The sequence below is a fragment of the Pteropus vampyrus genome, unplaced genomic scaffold (genome assembly GCF_000151845.1).
Source record: "Pteropus vampyrus isolate Shadow unplaced genomic scaffold, Pvam_2.0 Scaffold520, whole genome shotgun sequence".
Taxonomy (NCBI): Eukaryota; Metazoa; Chordata; class Mammalia; order Chiroptera; family Pteropodidae; genus Pteropus; species Pteropus vampyrus.
In genome coordinates, this window is record NW_011889301.1 from 353,805 (window position 1) to 360,984 (window position 7,180).

Below are 7,180 nucleotides of genomic sequence, written 5' to 3' on the forward strand. Positions count from 1 at the left end.
GATAGGAAGATAAAACCGAAGAAATAAATTGAAAAAGATTTTTAAAAATTGTATTTCTTACAATTGTTTTTACTTGCATAATATATAAACAAAACTATTTTTCCTACATCTAAGAGTATCCCATCTGTCCTTTATGTCAGCTGAGTCACTTGTAATAAGATCACTGAAATTAAAGTTCCCCGTCTAGTCGTTACAAGTAAATTCAAATTGTTCCCACAGCAAATGAATAAAGCAAGTACATAGTCTCAAAGTTAAGAATTGCAGAACCATAAACCATTAACAATCAAAATGCTATAGGAGAACTTCTAGCAAGCCCAAATCCATTTATGACCAGATATAGAATATTTAAATCTGGAAAGGACTTGTACCCAGCCTATTAATATTTGTATTCTCAGGATCAGCAAGGTTTTTTCTGATGGTGAGATGCGACTGGCTAGCACAGTGCTTTGTATCCTCAGAGCACTGTGCCCATAGAACAGTTTTTTATTCTTTCAAAGTTCCTCTTATTAAAATTTGATCTTGGTCATCATCAAGGCTGAATAAAATAATTTGGAATTTAGTTCCACATTTATTCTGGATCCTCCCAGTTGTGAGCAACAGAAAACCCACCTGGAATAAGTAAAACAAAGGACTTTGTTGACTCAAGAAAAAGGTCCAATAATGAATCAGGCATAGCTAGATTGGGGATAAACCATGTTAAGACCTGATCTCTTTCTGCCCCACCTTCCAAGCTTTATTTTCTTTTGTATTGGCTTCCCTTTCACCAGTTTCTCTCCATAGATTTTCCCAGTAGTGCCATGTTTGAAGGCTTACAGTTGTAAGCCCAGTAGGGAAAGAAAGAGGACTTTACTGTTAACACTGGCTCAGGTGTCCCAGAGTTGAATTGCAGGTCTGTCTTGGGTCATGTGCACACCTTGAACTAATTGCTATAGTGAAGGATATTTACTTCTCTGACCAGATCACCAGGCTAAGCTGTAGTCTGATTGGAGTCAACTCCCTGAACACTGGAAAATAAGTTTTCGAGCACCAGCAGATATAAATAGAGGGCTGGGCAGGTAATACACAGAATTCCCTGCAGGTGGTGATTAGCCTGATATTGGTATGCCTTTTGTACCATTGGACTGATGTGCTCTGCATCGTCAGTCCAATGGTACAAAAGGCGTACCTATATCAGGCCAATAATTTTGACAAATAATTTTGCATGTGTTAAAAATAAAGTAAAAATGGAACAAATTAATGTGTGAAAATTAATTAATACATGTATGATCAAATAGATGTGATACTGTTTCTTTTTTTTCTGAAAGATTCATTATTCTACACATTCACAGATAATCATAGCTAAATTTTATACTGTGCTTACTAGGTGCTAGTCCTCATTCTAAGCATTTTCTATCTGTTCATTTAATCCCTACAACAACCTGAGGAGGCAGATGTGTCTGCTGTCCACATCTGACAGTGAAACGAGTGCCTCAGTAAGTGGTAGAGCTAGTAGCGTGAATGTGGGCAGTCTGACTTGAGTCTGCACCCCTAATCATTATGCTTTCCTGCTAAGCATTGAGCCAACAGCTTGGATGTGAGGAGGATGTGGTCTCTCTCCTTAAAGAGCTGTGCAAGCAGGTGGAGGATGTGACTGTGCACCTAAGCCCTACAGGGGAGCTAAGAAGGAGTCCATAATTATATCACTAATAGAAATGATATGCAGGAATGCTTACTGAGGTGCTAGTGAGAGGAAATTATATACTTAGACCCTCACCCCCTCAAAATATCATTTTGCAAGGTGAAAGCTATATTGTATCCATACTATGATTAAATTGACTGAGATGTTGAAATAGGGCTACTCTTCTGCTTGGATTATATTTTAGAAATGTATTTAAGAAGGAGCTAACACCTCACTCTCTAAGAATGATCCAGGACCAGCAGCTGCACATCACCCAGCAGCTTGTGAGAAATGCACAATCTCAGGCTCGCCCCAGAGCTACTGAATCAGAATCTGTACTTTACAATATTTGTGTCTGCACTTCCCTAAGAATATCCATGCACAGTGAAATTTGAGCAGCGCTAAGCTAAAGTGAAAATACAAACCAGCAATTGGATCTGTCAGGGTCATCTGTTAGAAGACTGATTGTCTTTTGTCACTGACATGTTTAGTGTTATCTAGAAGCTGGTACATTTGAGGTGCTCAGCCTGGGATCAAGGCACACAGTGAAGATTGCTTGACCCCCAAAGAACAGAGATCCTGCACCAGCAGGGGCTCAGACCACTTCTTCCATTGTTCTTTGATGAACTTACACCTTAATACAAGGTTAAGGGGAATGAATTAGGAAAGCCTCCAGAAAGGAGGGAAGCTTTGATGAATGAGCGAGCCATTCCAGGGAGAGTTACATGATCCCATAGATATGAGATTGGGAGCTTCAGATCAGAAAGAATTTCTGTGTAGAGTGGCAAAATATAGGGCTACAGCAGTAGGGATGAGTCAGACCTTGAATTACTTTGTGTGGCATGGTAAAGAGTTTAGACTTTTATCTTTTAAACCCAGAGTGCGTCCCAGTTTTTTGAATGTTGAGAGGAATTAACTTTATTGCTTTGGGTGAAATTATACATACTCAGTGAAATAAGTTAAAACCATGAAAAGCACAAAGAAAGAAAGTAAAACTTATCTGAAATCTCACCACCCAGAAATAACCACTTGCCAACACACATTCTAAGCATCTTTGTAGTCTCCTTCGTGCGTGTAAACACACATATAAATTTACATATTTACCTTTTTCACTTAACGATGTCATTGACATAGTTCTGTGTCAATAACTACATCTATGTCATTATTTTAATGGCCACAAAATATTCCATTGTACACTAATGTTTTATATATCAGTTTGGGTACAATCAGAAGACAGAAGCACACAGTAAAACAGGGGAAGCTTAATTTAGAGAATTATTAAACTATGACAGGAGAGTAACTAGAAAGATAGAAAAAGAATCCTAAAGGTACCTTAGAAATGAGTGAAGGTACCCAAGGAACAACAAAGTTGGAAGGGATTTCAGACTTTCTTGAGGAAGGTGTGTTTATAGCCCCACTGGATGGTGGAAAAGTTTGCTGGGTTGTCAGGGCAGAGATGGTCCAAAATCACTAGGAAAGCAAGAGTAGCTCTCCAGGGCTCAGGCAAATCAAGGCTGATTAGGGGATGGGAAGAATGCACAAAGGGAGTTCAGTGCTGCTGTTGACACTGCTGGAACCAGAATCTGGGGAGATCTTGCTCTGCGTGAACCCAGTATTCTTCTACGTATGGCTTGGTCTGGGGAGACTCTAGACACTGCAAGGAACAAGTTCACATGACTGGCCCACTAGATACCTAGTCCCAAAGGGCCCTGGTGTGTGCATACAAGGGGCAGAGAAGAGGGTGCCAGGAACAGCCACCTGGCTGGGACACAGGCTCATGCATTCTGGGGCTCCTGGCTATCCTGCCACAGCCCAGGTTGACAGATGGAAACACCAGAAGCCTAGCAGGCAGTAGAGAAACTACTTGGAGTTAGCAATGGAGGAAAACACATGCTCTGCAGTGGCCTGGCTGCAATCCTACAATCCACCACAGAACTGAGAGAGAAACACTTTCTGTTCCAGTGTCCTTCCAGCAGCCATTATCGTCAGAGCTTAACATCTGCTAGCAAAAAAAAAAAAGAAAAAAAAAGAAAAAAAATTATTAAGCGGCTCAGATTCATTTTTGTAGAGGTGGCAATAAAAGGTACCTTTGGAGATGTAAGACAGTAAATCATGATATTATAGTATCTCTACACACCCTCTGAGATCTTTGCTCCCCAAAGGCACTGTCTCTCTTAGTTCCAGGTAGCAGTTACTGACAAAGGGGCAGCTATTGCTTCTGAGAGGATGGGCCTTTTCTCAGCCAGCTCAATGAGACTATTAATAAGCAGTAATAAGACTTTTGCCAACTAATACAGAGCATCAGCTATGTCAGGCCTGACATGAAACAGCAAAATACATTTGTAGATTCCCCCACTGTTATCTTTCATTATTCATCCTAGAGGAGTTGGTCATCCCTTCTGTTTTCTCATATATATCATATTTTTTTCTGATTAAAAGTCTATACATATTAAAAATTAAAATGAAACCAAACATCATCAAAATATGTGATAGAAAAATCTTCATAATTTGCTCTTCTACCTCCCCATCCCCCCAAATTATTATTAACAACTGGCATTTTTTTGGTATTTTAAAAATATTTAATAGAATTTATTTTTCAGAACGATTTTAGATTCACAGCAAAATTGAGCAGAAGGTACAGAGGTTTCCCATATACTCCCTTCCCCACCCCAAGCACATCCTCCCCTACTGTTCAAATCCTCCTCCAGAGTGGTACATGTGTTACACTATGAATGGATGAGAAGGTGACTCACAATGAACTTCACTTTCCGGTATGCATGCAAATGTTCAGTCCCCTCCCTCATTGAATCTGGACTGACTGTGACTCTGTTAACTAATAGAATGAAGTGGAAATGAGGCTGTGCAAATTCTGGGCCTCACCTTTAAGAGAAATGGAAGCTTCCATTTCCTTTTTCTTGGAATCTAGCTGCTATATTGTGAGAAAGCCCAAACAGCCATGTGGAAAGGCCACATGGAGAGGAGAAGCCCTAAGACTTGATGGGGAAGGAGAAAGACCCAGTCTTTCCTGCACTACTGGCAAGCTTCAAGATGGCTTTAAACCCACCTACCCTGTGACTGCAACTGCCTGAGACACACTGAGCAAGACCGGCAGGAGAACGGCCCAGTAAAGTTCAGTCAACCTACAGAATCACAAGATAATAGCATGGTTGTTATTTTAAATCATTGAGTTTGGGGTTTGGAGTTTGGAGATCATTAGGCTGTGAGGTGAGTAACAGAGACACCAAATATCCTGGATATTTCTCTAGCATAGAGAAAAACATAAGAGAATCGTAGATAAACATCCTGAGTAAGAAGTGTGGTTTCTGTAACAACAAAGGCAGTTCAGCTCAACAAGTGATCAGGTTAAAAGATATCTCTTCTGGTCCTTTTCCCTGGTTAACTAAATTTTTCTAGCGCCTCATGGTGTGTAGCTTGAGTACGTTCTTTAGGTAAAAATTCAATTAATTAAAAAAAACAGTGAGACCATGAAGATAAAAATAGAGGAATAAATAAAATGGTCAGTATTTTCTTTTTTAAAATATAAGACATTGTCCAGGCAACAAAGGCATAGCAAGTTTTACTATTTATTAGAAAAACTTTTTTTTTTTTAATAAAAGCAATCATGTAAATACAAGACACTGTTCACACTAATTCTCTAATCTTGAGAAAAATGTTGAGCTCTGGCAGCCCTCTATGAATGAGAATATGCTTTCTCTTCTACACTTGTAAGAATGACAGAGAGAACTTTCTCTCCTGCCCCAGGGCCTTCCTACCTATTGTTTCCTATGCTTGGAGCTAGGTTTCCCCCAATATAGCCCACTCCCTAAATTCTCTTACATCCTGCTCAGATGTCTCCTTATCGGGGAGACTTATTTGATCACCTAATTAAAGTCCCATTTCCCACTTTATCTTGTTCCTCCATGCATTTTCCACTGTATATGTTCATTTGTTTGTCATCTGTCTCCCTCCACTAGAGTGTGAAGTACCTGAGAACAAAGACTTTGTTTTTGGTATCCTTAATGCTAAGAACAGTGATTGGCACATACCTGGCACTCAACAAATATTTGTTGAATGAATGAGAGTGGAATGTCTAAAAACTTGCTTTCTGCTAAATAGAAATGCTAAGCAATACAGTACACTTGATTCTTTTGCTTAGCATCAAAGATCATTTCTGCCATTATTGTAAATCTTTTAAAGTGGCTGGGTTTCTTAAGTTATTGAATAATTACCCTCTTAAGGCTGAGTGAGCATTTAAAAGCACAATCTCTAAATTGTTTTGCCTATATAACATCTCTGCTATTGACATTATCATTTAGCAAACATTGTGATGGAGCATACCATTAAAACACTGCATAGAAGTCGGGCTGTGCTGAGCACTACGTAATGGCATAAAGGGAAGAGGAGTGGAAATGGTGCCAGTCCTAACCCCACCCTGTGTGAGCCAGATGGCCTGAACAAAGCCACTTAATCTCTTTGAGATTTTTTTTTTCAGCTGTAAAAATGTCTACTTAATACAGATATTGTGATGGAGAAATAAAATATGTAGCAGTGCTTTGCATCGTGATAATGTAAGGTGTTATAATTATGTCAAAGTGATAATCAGTCATCAACTTTTGAGCACCTGGGATGGGGGAGGGCAGCATGCAAATTAAAATGTACTCATTTAACTAATAGTGCAATCATTTCCAAAATGTGCCTCAGACACAATTGTAATTTTTGAAAGAATTGGCTAACTCAAATTGTATCTTGACATGTTAATTTATATCAAGGAGTATTACTGAGCCATAAACCCCATATAGTAGACACCAGTTAGAGACCACCCCTCTGTGTGTGTGTATGTGTGTGTGTGTGTGTGTGTGTGTGTGTGTGTGTGTGTCTTTTTGGGGGTTTATTGTTTTGTCCATACTGCTTTTTAAAAATTTATGTAAGTTATATATGAATATTTCCACCAGAAAAGAAATATGCCAAAAAAAGGAAGAAATTCTCTTTTCATATCTTCACCCATTATATTATATTTCTCTTCAAACACATTATAAATGAATATCAATAGGAGGAGAAATAACCATTGAGGCAAAAAAAGATTTATAAACCATATGAGACTATTTGTGGACTTCTATGTAAATAAATTTTAAAACCTAGAGCAAATTGATAATTTCCTAGGGAAATTCAGATTAGCAATATCAAACCCATTAGAGTTAGAAAGGTTAAAGAGACCGATTTCCATAGAACAAACAGAAAATTATTAAATACTCCAGGAGAAAGCACAAGGCCCATAAGATTTCACAAGGGAATTCTACCAAACCATTAGTTTCAAGTATTAGAAAGGAAGGAAACTTCCTAATTTCTTTTAAGAAGCAAGCTTAACACTGATTTCTAAACTTCATACAGTATAAAGAAAAAAAAACTATTGGCTAATATCATTCATGAATATTGATACAAAAATTCTAAACAAAATATTAGCAAAAAGAATTCAATACCATATTAAGAAAATAACATTCCATAACCAAGTGGGATTTATTCCAG